The sequence below is a fragment of the Argiope bruennichi genome, chromosome 3, assembly GCF_947563725.1.
Source record: "Argiope bruennichi chromosome 3, qqArgBrue1.1, whole genome shotgun sequence".
Taxonomy (NCBI): Eukaryota; Metazoa; Arthropoda; class Arachnida; order Araneae; family Araneidae; genus Argiope; species Argiope bruennichi.
Genome location: NC_079153.1, coordinates 80,415,529 through 80,432,028, shown reverse-complemented (window position 1 = coordinate 80,432,028; position 16,500 = coordinate 80,415,529). Strand labels below are relative to the sequence as shown.

Genomic DNA, 16,500 nt, shown 5'->3' with positions numbered 1-16,500 from the left:
GGAAATTGCTGCATAACAAAGCCAAAAGTGAAAAGTCATGTTTGTTTTTCGATTTAGGTATAGGTACTTTATAAAATTACGTATGCATTCCAGAGAGGAAATCTTCCACAGCTGTTCGCGTTCTATTTGATCGACCGGCAACAGTTTCAACGATATAGGCAGGTGGTTTCTTACGCTCTATTCACTTTGTTGAATTACCTCACCTATGGTGTAAGTATGTTACGTATTTAATTATTTATAGATTCGAAGAAATTTTTATGCTTTCTTGGTAAAATCCGGAATTGTTATTCCACATCCGTAACCGGCAAATGTTTTAATATATACATATTTTACCACCATTTTTATTCGAAATATTTATTATGTCACTACTGATTTCCAATTTGTCAAATTCTTTGGCATGTATTAAAATAATTGGTATCATTTATTCGCTATTAATGGATGTTAAAACAATTTATATTTTATTGCATGAATTTCAGTATATCTCGCAATATTTTTGATACCTTTTATAAAATTGATTTAGAGTATTTCTAATGCACATGTTTAAATCTAACTTTCAGTTGCAATTTGATTTTGAAATGTAATTCAGATTGTTGTATTCTTAAATTTCATTTCAAACTTCTTTTTTAGATTCCTTATATAATAAGGAAAATCAAGGGATTTCTTTCGGTTGACAGATAGAATCAAAAATTTGTATCAAATAATAAATTTGATACAAATTTTTGATTCTGCCTGGTGATGATTTGATAGCAAGATCATAGCCTACTCTTATTTTTATAATTCATTATATTTTCAAATGATTATGCTCAAATAATTATAGACAAATAGTCTAACATTTGAAGAATTAAATCTAAAATTAGATACAAAATTGCAATTTAGGGCTTTACATTGTATAACCACCATTCACCCATTTAATTATTGCATTTTTGAGTTATGGTGTTTATATATGGATGTAAAAATAATTATGCAGATGCATGAATGAAAATAATAAACTTTTGAAATTTTAACTTCGATTTATTTACCACAGTAGTCATATTTTGCACAATGAAAAGGCGATAAACGATGCGTACATCACAATGCAAGAGCAAAAGAGACAGAAATTTATCCCGTCAGAGATTTTACTGTGGAATTTAGATAGGAATTTCTTTGCAACGTATCTTTTGGCAAGAGCATCTTAGGTATTTAAAAGAATGTTTATAGGCATTAGGGATTTTTATTCCTTCACACTGAGTCTGTGAAATACAAAACTCATCAGTTTTCTAGAAAGCGTGTAGAATTAACTGAATAGAAAAGTGGGAATAGGATCAGGAAATGAGAGAACATTTCAATAAAAGAGCATGGACTAATTTAAGATAAAAATTAGGAAATTAATTAGAATTTAAATTAAGATATATTATTACATTAATGAGTAAATGGATAGGAAAAGAGTCAATCCGTTGAGGAACGGGATCCAAAATTGGATACAATTCTAGTTGCCAGATTTCATTTATCCAGTTAGTTGTGTTTTTGTGTTACTCACATAATAAGCAGACAAATTAATCACAGATAGATTCCGTCAGTATTTTTACACAAATCTTCAATTTTTGGCTTTAAGATCGCTTGCCAATTTTCACCGTTTAGTTCTTGCATTTTTATGTTATATTCGTTTAGACTTCAAACAGTCTGAAATATAGAGATACATTCAAGTAATTACACCAGTTTGACAATCGCAAGAAAACGAAAAGAAATATAAAAGTTGAAAGTTATAAGTTAAAAATGAACTAACTTAAAATGAACAACTGAAATAGAAAACTTCAAATCAAGCTTGAATGAAATGCCTGTCTGTAGTTAATCATCTCACAACCTTCCTTATTTATATATTTATGTATGAACTCAGTGTGTATTGTTGCCATGCTTCCAAACAAATATTCATTACTACCATGCTATTTTTAAACTTTAAATAAGAATAAAGGCATTGCGTGTTTCGCATTCAAGGTATATACATCATACAAAATCACATACAGACGACGTATCACACAAAGTGGATTTTGTTTTCCATGTTTGTTGTACAGTTAAAAAAAAGTAGAGAAATGATAACCAATAAATAATTCGAAATCACCCTTGTCACGAATATCGTTTTCAAAATCATTTTGAGCACGCAGATTTGTTTACCAGTTATTCTGACAGGTATTCATTTTCCACTGCTCAAACTTATCGATAGGTACAAATTATTTTCTGTTTAGATCCATGCGATATCGCCATTGTTTCGATATAATCCATAATATAATCCATGGATATTCATAGAGTTAATGAATTTCGATGTCAAATTTAATTTTACAAAATACTTAATTGTCTTCTGTCCAAATGAAAATTGCCTTCCGTGAAATTTTCTTAGTATCTTATACATAATTGTTTATCGTTGTAAATTATAACTTCAAGGTATTACATGCTAACTTAAAAAATGTATATATATATTTCAATAATCTATAATTATATAAATCTCAATGTGTGTGTGTGTGTGTGTGTGTGTGTGTGTGTGTGTTGGCGCTCTACAGGACAGACCGTTGGACCTACAGCTACCAAATTTGGTACATGTATACCTTGGAGGTCGGGAATGTGCACCTGGGGTCCCTTTTTTGAATTTTTAATTAGAATTTTAATTAATAATTAAAATCTAACTTTCCCGCCAAAAAAATCTTTTCATTCCCCCCCCCCCAGCCAAATGAGTAAGGCTTCAGTTTTTTTCCCACGCTAATGAGGCTAGGCTTAATATTTTTCGGCCAATTATTTCAAACGATTCAGTTTATTTTCTTAATGTTTGATGCATTTAAAATTAAACATTGTTAATTAATCGATCTTTCAGATTCATTCTGAAGTACTTTTGAATTAAAATAAAACAGAATAAAGGAAATTAAAAATTTCTAATCTACATAGCGTTACCCCAACTGGCGCAGAAAAATTCATGCATTTGCGTTACCATAACTGGCGTTGAAAATTCACGCATGCGCATTGTGTTCTGATTGTTGACAACTGTTTTCAACGGATGCGGACTTGATTTAAATTATTTTTCGGTTAGTTGAATGTTTTTGTAATTAAATTGTATTTTTGTTAGTTATATATATTTTGTATATGCTTATAGTTTTAAGTACATTGTTTTTTAAGTAGTTTTTTTCAACCTGTTTTCGACCGATTATTTTAAACGATTCTGTTTATTTTCTTAGTGTTTGATGCATTTAAAACTAAACATTGTTAATGAATCGATCTGTTCATGATGAATCTGAGAAAATTTTGTTGAAAAGCTTGAGATATTATACAAATTAAGAAATATATTCTTTAGTGCCCATAAGGTTTAAATACTCAGCGACTCTATTTTCAGCACTCATATTTTAAAAAATGCTTCGTTTCAATAAAAAACAAGTTCTTATATCAATTGCACTTTAATCATTTCCACTTTAACTAAAAGCATAAATTCTACTGGAGCTAACAGAAAATTAGAGATACATATTACGTCACGACTGAAGGCATTTATAATATTATGAATTAATTATATGACTATAAAAATTTGAAGCTTTAAAATATTTTGATGAAGAAGCTATTAAAATAGGATTTACAGGATTTTAAATAGGATTTAAAATATTTAATTATTAAAATTTTAACGAGCATTAAGATTGGCGAACCAGTTGGTCGCCAAAGGCGGCTAGTTATACTATAATTGATAAGTATAATTTTGCAAAGTTTCGCAATTAAAGCTAATAGTTTGCATTACTTACCAAATAAACAGAATATTAACTCGAATGATAAAATAATAAAATTAAAACTTAAGAAATATCGGATTCTAAACTCGACAATCAACTCCACAAAAGGCATGTTATATATGTGCTCTAGTTAAACAAGATATTTAAAGTAAAACTTTCTCCTCTTGGCGTAGCTCAAAAGTTTCGAGAAAGAGTGCTCACTCTGTTATCATTAGATTACGATTCAAATTTGACCTTAAACAACTGGTCGCCAAAAGCGAATAATTGGCGGTATATGAAAAATATTTGCAAATCTATTAGTTAAGAAGCTTCGAGTTCAAGTATAACATGCAATCCTCTTCCCTAGCAACAACATTAATAAGTATTGTAAATTATCGTTTCTTGATTGAACAATAATTTATTCGATAGTGAAGATTGTGTTCTGGAGTGAAATGACTTGAAGACACATGTTGTCTTTTCTGGGGTTTATTGGTAACAATAACAACAAAAGGCACATGAATACGCCTTAGTGTAGAAAGCCTAGAGAACTACACATAAAACTCTCTCGGAAAGAGCCGGGATAACACTCCCTCTAGTACAGGAGTCCAGTTCGCTTCTACTAGAAAAAAAAATATACTAAACAACAACAGGGAGACCACGTGACACATGATTGGCAGCTAGTTCCGCCCAGGGATATCACGTGGTTAACTGAATTCTCAACAAGTATTTCGATAGATACTGATAGTTTAGAATGCACGATGTTTGTATTAATCAAACTGAGTTACGAAACGTAGATGTATATTGTTAAAATTTCATATAGAGATTATTCAAAACATGTATGTATATTTGAAATATTCTATATGGTTATTTGTGCATGAATCGTAAGTCAATGAAGAACTTTTGGCTGAACCACTTGTCGTCAGCAAATCTAGCCAAATTTTAGTTATGACTAGCATGCCATTTTCTTTCTTTTTTTTGGGGGGGGTGGCATTTAATTGCTGGTTATAGCAAAAATGACATCTTTGGCACTTTTTGTCTATTAACTGCTGGCATGCGGTTAATACAGAATTACCCTTTTCTATATTTTATATTGATGGTATGTATCTGAAATGCTAAGAAAAATAATAAGTCCCATTGTGACTAGGTTATTGACCATAGCTTTAATTCATATAATCCGATCATTTACTTTTGATTTCAAAATTCTTCAATAAATAACCGAATTAGATGTTTTAGAAAAAACATGCATGCTATGAGGTAAAAAAAAAAAATGCATTTATTTGGTAAGACAGCAGATTAGTATGGGACATTATTACACCTTATAAGTTCACCCTGAGAGCGACGAATAACGTCTTCATTCATTTATTTGAAACTTATGAAATTGATAGCAATAACTAGATGTTATTATTTTTATGATAGAGATCTCAATTATGTAAATAAATCCATGGAATTATTCTGGGGATCTATAAAAATGGTCACACTGTTAATTGAAATATGCTTGATTTCTTGTTGAGCGACCGAAAAGTTTACTTTCAAAAAGTAAGCATTTCATCAAGATTTGAGAGGGCAACTAATAATTAAACGATTATGTAAGTTAATTAAACACTTTATAAAGTAATTTCAGATAAATTGCTCTGTATATTTATAGCTAAGCGAAAGAGAAAAAGCTGTCCGTAGATAATTCACAGGAATAAAATAATTGTATAATAACATTGTTTAAACAGCGTATGGAAAATATTTATTATAGCATATATTTTAGTTCTCAAAATTTTAGCATCGAGCATGGCAAAAAAAAAATGTTTTTTAAGTTCTTTTTACGATAATATATTTTAGTTCACAAAATTTTAGCATCGAGAATGGCAAAAAAAAAAAAAAAAAAAAAAAATGTTTTTAAAGTCCTTTTTACGATTAAGACAACTTCATCTTAAATAAGAAGCATTGGAATTAAAACTATTCGAATATTTGAAGGTGATAAGTTATAAAACTCTAAAATTAAAGGATTGCATAGCTTTATAATGAGCTACTATATCAATGTGCAATTACATAAAGAACTGCAGAAATTTATTTTATTTCAAAAAATATATTAAGTAAGTATCTGCGTACTTTTTGGTGATGATAAACATATGAATATCAAGCATTTCATTTTGTATAATTTATGTGGAGACAGACTGTAATATTTGTGAGCAGTTGCTTCAGTGCGTTCTGCGTCGTCTCATAAACATTGATTACTGCTTCTAAAGCCACTACTTTTAAAATAAGAATAAATTTAATTTTGTATCTTTTTTGTGACACGAAAGAATCTTTCCAAAGAATCTTAGTTGGAATTTATTGTGTAAATAGGAATGGAATGCACATTTTGGGATAGTTTTTATTTCAATAAACATTAGAGAAATTATTTTAGTATAATATATTTCTAACAAGAATTATTGTATTCAAAGTAGCCTATTGTATAACACAAATCACAACAGAAAATATTTTAATGCAAGACTTTACCAATATAATTTATAGTGTTCGTTATATAACGTATTGCATGTGATTTCAAGTACAGTTTTAATTGTGAACCAAAACACGAAAGAAATATTTGGTTGTCGAATATATAACTGCACCCCATTTATTTGTACAAAACATCTGAAATTAATACTTTACGAATTTACTTTTTAAATATTTGTCAAAGTTATATATTCAGTTGGAATTTCGAATTATACGAATTTTTGAACGAATACGAATTATTTTTTTTTCAATAATTATCCAAGTCAATGCAGTAGTATTCCCTTATTCGTTGAAGAACTGAATAAGAACTATTAAATTCACACATTTGGTATTTTGGTACATTTGGTACCCACAAGTATTCCTTACTCTCGCTCATAAATTGACTTTGTTTCTTTTCTGGTCTTTATGGATATTTCCAGAACAAGTAAAATTGTACTTTTCAGAGTATTGTTCACGTAAGTTGCTTACGAAACTTACAAATGCTGAAAAAGGATATTGATTTTCAGGTTATTAAACTTTTATTTGGTCCTTTTCTACCAGGAAATTTCATTAATATTTTTTGGTAAATTATTATTTTGCGTCAGGGTTAAGCAATTTCAACGTAAATTGAAACTTTTGCCATTGTTTTCCAAATAGCAGAATGAAATAACAATGCAAAAAGACAGCTGTAATATGCTGGCAGATTAGATTTAAAATACCATTTTCAGAGTACACTGGTGAAAATAATAAAAATAAAATGTTAAGCATATTTTTTTAGTGTACTGAAAATGGAATATAATTTTCTTATCAAACATATTGATGTAAAATTTTGATGGAAAGGCTCTAAGCAGGTTGAGATTTTAATCACAGTAATAATAATAATTCCTGACTAAAATATATTTATGAAATTTGGTATGAGTTTTTGTGACCATAATTATAGTTCTATGTCAAATTCTGGTTTCAATAGGTCTGGCGAAAGGTGTCCAAAATACACATTCAGTGTTTTGGTGTTTGTGTATTACTCGCATTCCAGTGATTAATCGCAAAAGATAGCATCCTTAACTATTGTTCTTCAATTTCAAGTAATTAATAATACATAAATACATTATTAAAGAGTATAAAACATTATTAAAGAGTAAGAGTATGTTAAATGGACAAATAAATTAAAAGATCTTGTCTTTATTTTCTCCTCTGATATATAAAATCTATCAGGAAGAATTTGTTCATTATAAATTATATTTTTTCAAAAGGTGATTAGTTATTGTTTGATTTTTAGAGCCCCAAATGTGTGAACTCAGCTAATTTAGTTTTGTTTGAGAGAATTTTAGAATAGGTTTAACGTTCATCAATTAAGTTTCATTTCTTTTTGTTGATTTGTTGCCAGAAAATTCTTTTTGTATAATAATCACAACTAAAATTCTTAATGGTACTGTTAATCCAGCAATGATTAAATATAAATGTATGCCTATGATTTTAAAGTAAATATATGCAAAATTTTTATTTAAATTGGCAGTTCTTATAGGCTGGATCTATTTGTATCATGTATAATGCAAAAATCATTAGAAATAGTTTATAAGACAAACTTTTGGCTACAGTTACCAAATTTGGCATTTAATTATTTCTTGGGTAATAGATGATCATTTAAAAAGGAGTTTTCAAAATTAAATTCTCTCAAAATCAATCGAAATTTTAACATGATCTTCAATACCACAAGGCCATATTATCACACAGCAACCGTACTCACACCATGTAAAAATTCAGCTTTTCAGTGTGGCAATTTTGTTTCTCTGCAAAATTATTCTTTAATTTTAGTAAATTTTTAAAAATTATTTTTAAACAATATAATGTAAATTTTTATGGTTGCCATTTGATCGTTTACAACAGCCAGAAAGAGTGATATTCGCTCGAAGTTTTCATGTACTTTAACAATCCTCATCTTTATCTTTTCTCTTTTATTTTCCACTACACACAGTGGGAATGGAGAAGAGTAGGTAAAGAGGCAGCACACCCTCAAAAGTCACAGCAGTTTGTAATAATAAATGCTCCCTCTTTTGAGTTTCTATGTAGCGAAGCAGTATGGCACGAGCTGTGTTACTAAATAGAATAAAGTAAACTCAGTTTGCATTTTGAGCGCTTTCTTTTAAAGCGTTTGGATCCAAAATTTGGCACAGGTCTACAATTTTGGCTTCATCACCATACTCTAAATTTCATTCATCTGAGTCATTGAATTTTGGCCACGTTCATATACATGCAAATATATTGACTAATAAATAATTCTCTCCTCACCCAGACAGATTTGCTTCAAAATTAATTTACATATCCCGATAATAAAACCATTATGAAATTTCATTCAAAAATATAACTTTGCATTTTGAGATATTATATTCATTTGTATACATACAGACATGTCCCTCAGCTGGGCGTTGTCCAAATTCGGACAAAAAAAAATCTGTAAATTAAATGCTAAGACTATATACCAAATTTTATCTCTCTAACTCAATGTTATCATGCTCAAATTCACGGGTGGGGGTCGCGGAGTTTGGTGGTAAGGTGTCGATTTCGACACTGGAGGCAACTTTGTTTAAATATTCTTTCTGAAGAAATCGCGGATTCCACTGAAAGACCGCTATCGCTGTGTAAGTGATCCTAGTGTATGCTAAATTCGTCGGGGCCAAATGTGCCCCCCATTGTGTATGGTGCGGAAGTTTTTAAAGGGGCGTGCCAGATCAGGTGCCATTCTTGTCATCCGCTCACGGTTCAAAATTGCGAGGTCCGTTCTAAAACAGCCTTCGCGTTGCTTTAAAAAGTGAAACATTAATATAATTAAACAAAAAAAACAAATTCAGGAGAACAGACAGACATAATTCTAAAAATGTATTATTCAGACTCAGGTAGGTCTGACATGTGACTTTCGTAAAAACGTAGAAGTGAAATCTTTTGATGATTACAATGCATTCTCTTTTTTATATCTCTTGTACAAGAAAGTACAAAGTTAGATGAATATATTTTTTTTAGTAGCAGTCATTCTTTTTGTGAGTTTTCCATTTAAACTCATTACAATAATTAAGAACAAAATGAACTTTGACTTTTATTCAATCATTTTCCTTTGTTTAACAGCCCTTCTTACTTTTTTTTACATTTAAGGCTATTTTCCTTGTTAAAAAAACTTTAAAATCCATTACTAAAGAATGCAAAAATGTCACTCACTAAAACTACTATTTCTTAAAAATCAACCGACAGCTCCCAGCCCATCACGTTTTAGAGAAATTTGACTGCGCAATTCGTCTTTAAGGAAATACGATTAAAAAAAACATCTTTTCTTCGAACTCAGCGTTGACTGCATATTGAAAACCATTTCCTGTTATGCAAAATACAAAGATCTTATCTTTTTATGTAACTGACAGGTTTGTGGTTGTTAGTTTTGGAATATAAATTCGAGATTTTAACTTAAAGAAAAGCTGTTTTTTTACATAACCATTATTTCTTACAAATTATAATTTAAAACACTATTTCTTAATTGCGATTTGGAATATCATACGTATTTATAATAGAAATGATTATTTGATACGCGTCAATCAAATTCTAGAATCTATTAAGGAATCTCTTTTTCTATCTCTCAGAAGAACCAGCTGAAGTTATCTTCCCGAAATTGTCCCTCATACTACTTAATAAAGGTTTTTCTAGCCCACCTCCCACTTATTATAAATAGTGAGGACCTTGGGTAAAGACTTAGAATGGCAAAAGTGTTAAGGTTGGGTGGGTTAGGGTTGAAAGTTGACAACACAAACGGAGTCCCTCGGTCATTTTCCGACCCCCGTGAATTGTGAAAGAGTATCACATGTGAGTATTTTGGGCTTCATAGTTTTGTAAAGAAAACCGAATACATAGTTTGGACTCTTTGTTATCAGATGATTGACATTAGAATTTAATACATAAATATAAATTTTAATTGCAAGATCATACATCTTTATTTATTTAAGTCGTTGTGTATTTCAATTATTACATTCATTAATTCTCGAATGAAGATCGATACTGGACATGCCAATGACGAATTTAATTCAAAATCTACGCTTCAGATGCTAAAACTGAGTACCAAATTTTATCTATCTAGTTTTTTAAGTTTTGTTGTTATCGTGTTCTCTTGGATTCAGACACAGAAACAGAAAAACTTCCTAAAAATGTTTTTTTTTCTTCGAAATTTGATTTTAAAAAAATATACAAATTGGTCTAAAAGATCACGCATCAAATTTCCCTCATCATTCGTCCAACTCGATGTTTCCTGGGTTATTGTGCTCTCATCCAGGCAAACATCATTCCAAGAATGTGGTTTTCGGACTCAGTGAGATCTGAACCGAAGAGATTTGTCATAACATCAGACTTGAATATTTTGACGATTACTTTTTTTATGTTTGTACATTTCGTATACGAAAAAGAAAAAAAACTAATGATAACATGCAATTAACTGTTGTATTACATACTAAAAGCAAGATTACAGAAGTACACACAGTTAATAAATCTAGAACTAATAAATTATTTGCACTATTAATCGGTACGCAGAAATTTTATTCAATTCCCATTACAAATTTCAATTTATCTAGAAATCGAATTAAAATGCCACCGTTGAGCAACTGTGAACTTCTCTTTATCAAATAAAAAATCTCGAAACCGAGTTTTTAATTCAATATTGAGAGCTCTCATTTTGGAAAAGTAGAGTCCAGACTGACAAGTTCTCTACAATATCGTACTCTGTGAACGAAGTTTTTCGTTCATCCGTTGCTCTTAACTAAGATGTTTAATCCGCCATACAATCTCTATCAATATTTTCAAAGCAGGTTCTTCAACAACTGCTGTCACAATAAGAGCACAAATAGTTCGTAACCTCTCAGGATTAAAAGATGTTTTACTTTTCGAGATGCTTTTCTTCTGCTGCCAATATAATGGATGATATTTCGTCAAAGACCAAGCGATGTATTTTTCAGGTGAGGTAAAAAGTCCGCTTCCAGTACAGTGATGTATATGCGTCCTGCATTCTGCCAAATATCAAAACACTTGTAGTCCATCCGTCTTATGCAACTGCGAGCAGGCACTCATATCTTTGCGGTATACAAACTTTGTTTAGTTGGGTTTGCCATATGATGATGATGTCATTGGAATTGATTCCGTTAAAAGAAAAAAAATTATAATTTTTTAAAAATAGTATTATAGTTATACAATTCCTTTGGCCTATTTTTCAATTCCAATTTCCAAAGATATGATAGAGTTCCACAAATTTGAATTTCGATTTCCTTTGCAACAAACTGAATTTTAAATAAACCAATTTACTTGAAAATTAGTTGATATAATCATCATTGCGTGGAAGCAAATACTTTCATGTATAATATTTTTAATTTTAAAACTAATTTTGTACAATCCTTTTACTACACCATGCCACTTGATTGACGGTCTTTGGGATTCGCTACTTGTAATTGCTTGAAGATAAAGGCTGTATTATTTATTTATTTCAGACATTGCTAAATAACTACTTTAAACATATAACAATTCTTAAAGATATGAAACAGAAATTAAAAGAAAATAGCAACAAAGTAGACCAGAAGCTCCTATGTAGTTATATTTCAAAATGGTTCAACCTTAAATTTAAAATAATTGATAATTATAAAAGGACATAATTTGGCATCACAGAAAAGATGAGCTTTTGAATTTTAAGATAGTATTAAAATATTTCTTGTATGATTATTTGAGAAGATATTGCAGAAAAAAGGCAGATTTTCTAATTAATTGATTATTTAATTAACTATTGCATTTTCAAAATTTGACGGTATTCCTTCTCTAGAGCTAAAAGATAAATGAGTAAAGTTTGTTTGAAATCGATCCAATCGCTTAGGAGAAGATGCAGAACATACATATATACGTAGCCAAGATGACTCATTTATATTAAGATGATAGGCTAAATACTAAAATACTAAGATGATAGGCTAAAATACTAATAAAAAAAACATCTCCACAGAACCACACATATCAGTAAATACACATAATAACATGCTTTTGAACACATGGTCACACTCTTTCTGTCAGTATCATTTTACTGTACAACTTCGATTGATTATTAAAAATAAATTTAACAGAGCTTAAAGAATTTCACGCTTTTTAGTGTGCTAAAAATTTATTTTTAAAATTTAAATTTCATTTCATTTTATTATTTTTTGCCTCTAATTCATGTTTTATTATTATAATAACGGCATAGAATCATTTCTTTTCCAAAAATTTACTACCGCTACACAGCCGGTATCAAAATTTAATTAAATGTATCAATTTACTAATAATTAAGTTCCGAAAATACTGTATATCATCAGGCAAGGTACACAAATGAAATAAATAAGAAATTAATGAAATAAGACAAGTTAAAAGAAATGTAGTAAATTAATTGGAAATAATTATTATTTCTTAAATGTAGACTGTATGTATTGGTTTACAATGCAAAAAAATTTTTTAACTGATTTTCATTTTTTTAAATAAATTTCCGAAACATACTGATCCAAAAATCTCTAACTTTATTTCATTTGCAAACAAGTTATAATATAAGAGTTCAAAAAGCATGATTAACGTGGAATTTCTATAACACGCGTTATAGGCAATAGACAAACACGTTGATGAAATCTTGAAATAAAAGCTATGAATGCGTTTGTTTACCTTTTTATATGCATTTGCAATAATTTCAAAAATAATATATTTTGTAACTTAATATTTAAATTTCAAAAATTATTGTTATATATACAAAGTAAAGAACAATATTTGCTCTTAAACAATCCTTGAATTCTGCTACTACAATTAGGCTGAATAACTTCAATGAAATATAAACAAACACTGTTTCACACGAACCTTGACCACATTAAAAACCTTCATACCTGTCTTTGTTGATGTTGTTGTTTTGTTTTAGAATATCCTGTTCCTTACGCTTGGGGCGAATTTTTTGATCATCTTTCTTTCGACAGCGGTAGATTTTTTCCGATTTCAGTTACAGTCGATTAAAAGCATAAAAGAAAAAGAAGCAGAAGTGTCTTTCGCTCCACACCATCCCGTATATTTACAAAATATGGAGAGTGCATTGATATTTTTTCGTACATGAACTATATTAAGGAAAAACACTGTAAACGTTAAAAAAAATGAACTCGAGATTTTAACGAATTTTCCCTTTTTTGACCTTGCTTAGTCTGAAAAATATATTTTTGGCATATGTCTATCTGTGAAAAAGATAAATCAAAAATGATTTAACTAAATGGAAGAAATTTGGAGTATTTAGACAAAATTTATAGACATGTATTCAAATTTGAGCGAAAAGGAAATCTTTATGTCTAACTGTACAATTACAAGGTTCGATAATTTCAAAACGTAAAGAGCTAGATCGTTAAAATTTAGTTCACATATATAGCATTTATAGTGTAAATTTACATCAAATTTTATACAATATTTGTTTAAATTTGTCATTTTAACAAATATTGTATCAACATTTGAACGTTTGACGCATACATGTAAACGTTATAACTCAAAAATGCAATGATTTTTAAAAATGAAATTTGGTCTTTCATTTTGTAACTACAACTGTAATTTAGAAGTCAGATGTTGATTACTATCGATACCCCAAAAAAGGCATTTAAAATATATATTCGATTCTCTGATATTTCTATGTTAATCACTCGTTTCCAACAATTAATCGCCTTAAAAATTCGCTAAAGATTGCAATGTAATAAGCTCTATCGTTATTATTGGCTGCCAATGGTATGTGACTAGTAATATATAAGTATCGATTTTCTTTAATATACTACAAAGCATAGGACTTTCACGTGTTGGATTCTGAAAATAAAAATCTGAGCCCTGGTGATTTTCAAGCCATGTCCAAGATCCCTAATTTTATGAGCAAGGAATGGAAAGGAATATCAATTTTACTTGAGAATATGTGAAAAAGTTTTGGAAAGTTTATTTTCGCTTATTTTATTTATTAATTCAATTTTTAGCGTAGGGAAGAGAACATAGGAAAAATACTCTTATAAGTATATTGGAAAGATAATACGCTTCTTAGGTCTCTTCCTGTTTTCCATGTGGGGCCAAAATGTACGATAGGTCAACAATTTTGGTGTCGATATAAAATTTCAATTATTATTTGTCTCATTTTTCAATTATCATCTGCATACAGAAAAGCAAATGAGCAGACAGTTCTATCTTTCATGGATTTGATCCAAAATTCAACATCGAAGACATATGGTAAATTTCAGTTATCTAAATCGTTACTGTGTTGAATTGCCATAATCATGTTCACACAAACAGTTAGACCAAACTGTTGCTATAAAGATTCCATTCAAAATATGAAAGTTATCTGCTATTTTATTGAATAAATTTCAACGAAGTTTTAATTTGCTTAATTTCGTGTGTTTTTGTGGTATTTTGTTCAAAGATGACCAACAAAATTTCGATAAAATATTTTTTTTTAACTACGAGAAGTTTACAACGTAAAGATTAATCAAAATGTTTGAAGTTTAGCTCAATTTCTCTTTTTTGAACTTATTAAGATTATGAGGCCGGCTAGTGTAAGAATTCCAGTGCTTCAAAACTAGGGGCAGTTTTTCTTACACGAAAGCAAATAATGGAATCTTCTTTTTCATATGAGTTGCTAGTCACGAATTACCTTCCACCCCTAGATTTCAAATACACACCCGAATACACCCGAACCAAGACTTTTGTCGAACGGGGTGATTTGGAGCGAGACTGGGATCATAAATTTAAAGAGAGCGTAAAAGTGATCAAGATAAACAGGCAGTTGATTTATTTTGAAATCGAATCGGAAAATTAAAAGCTATATCATTCATGGGATTTTTCAGCTTAAAAAAAATTATGGCATAGCGTTCTTATCTGCGTACGGGTTAGGTCTAGAGAACTTTACTTTAACAGATCCCTTCAAATTGAAGTATGTACGATAAAAATGTGTTTTATTCTTATGTCCTCGCCAGCTAAATTAATAAGTTATTAAAATATTTGCAATCCTTTCTTTCAAAATTTGCTTGGTGAACAAATTTTAAAAATTTGTTTAGTGAACAGAGTCCAACTTGTACATCAAGTTAGGTCATGTTATTCATATTTTAACAGAATGCCCTGTTTTTAATAGCCATCGGCTGTGTTATTTCGTAACAGTGTACTTAAATATCTGTGACTTGATAGCAGAAAATCCTCACATGAACATTTGTACATTTTTTTAAGAAATTGGGTTTTTTTACATCTTATCAATTATATATTAAAATTTTTATATATAAAATTTTAATTATACAGTTTGAATTTTTTTTCTCTATAATATTTGATATCACTATTGCCTCACCTTTTCTACATGTAGTTTAAAATCTTTTTACTTTTTATCTCATTTTTATCATATGTTTGGCGCAGTATAGCCAAATATGGCTCTTGTGCCATAGACCTCAAACTTAAATTCTTTAAAAATTTTATGTTTGCATCTGTAAATTTTATATTGGGTCAATCCAATGTACTAAATCCACCAGAATGACGGAGACAAGCAAAAAAAAAAAAAAAAAATGAAGGACACGCTTTTATTTAGATTAGAAAAGAATGTGGAATTTTATGTGAATATTCTTAAAGCACATGTTTCAAGGCAAGCAAATAACATCTGGAGTAGGATTTTTTTCTTGAATATCAACTACTGAATGAGTCACTTTCATTAAGCAGAAACTGAACCGCAAATGAAAGACATTTTCTCTTTTATTTCTGAAGAACAACAATAATAATAGCTACTCTTGGGAATTAATGTGTATTTTCGTTTGCTTAGTTTTCCTTTCGTACGGGTCAAGGTTGCAGTTAGAGCCACATGCTTTCCTCAGGTGATGGGTGGTTTCCTTTTTTACGGCCTGACTTGTTTGTGGATCATTAGAGCTCGTTCATGCTGCATACTTTAATGCAAGTTTAAGATGAAAGGAATTTGTGAAGAGGTTTATATGACGTCAATTGAAAATAAAGCCCTGCCTGAGGATCTGGCAGGAGTAAAATAGGAATGGAGACCTGAAAGAATGAATATCTCTGGGCCTAGAGCAATTGAAGGATTCAAATGTTTTATGGCTTTTTCTTTCTTTAGATCGAAGTATAATATGAAAAAATATTGTAATAGCAAAAAATGTGAATTCCAGAATGTTATTTGTTTATAATTCCCCCAATAAAAATTTTTAATCATCAAGTTGTGATAAACATAAAATCATATTGAATTAACAGTCTGATACCTATTCAGTTTATTATGTAAATGAGCCTCCCTTATAATGTCAAGTCTGGTGACTCC

The 16,500-nt window shown here is 29.7% G+C and overlaps 1 protein-coding gene across 1 annotated transcript in view; it reads left to right on the top strand.

Annotated features, from left to right (window-relative positions):
* Positions 1-102: 102 nt before the first annotated feature.
* The window catches only part of LOC129963517 (uncharacterized), a 78,755-nt gene continuing 62,357 nt past the window's right edge, over positions 103-16,500 (top strand). The window contains exon 1 of the mRNA XM_056077946.1: positions 103-210. The gene's annotated coding sequence lies outside the window, so the exon portion shown is untranslated. The remainder of the gene's footprint in view (positions 211-16,500) is intronic.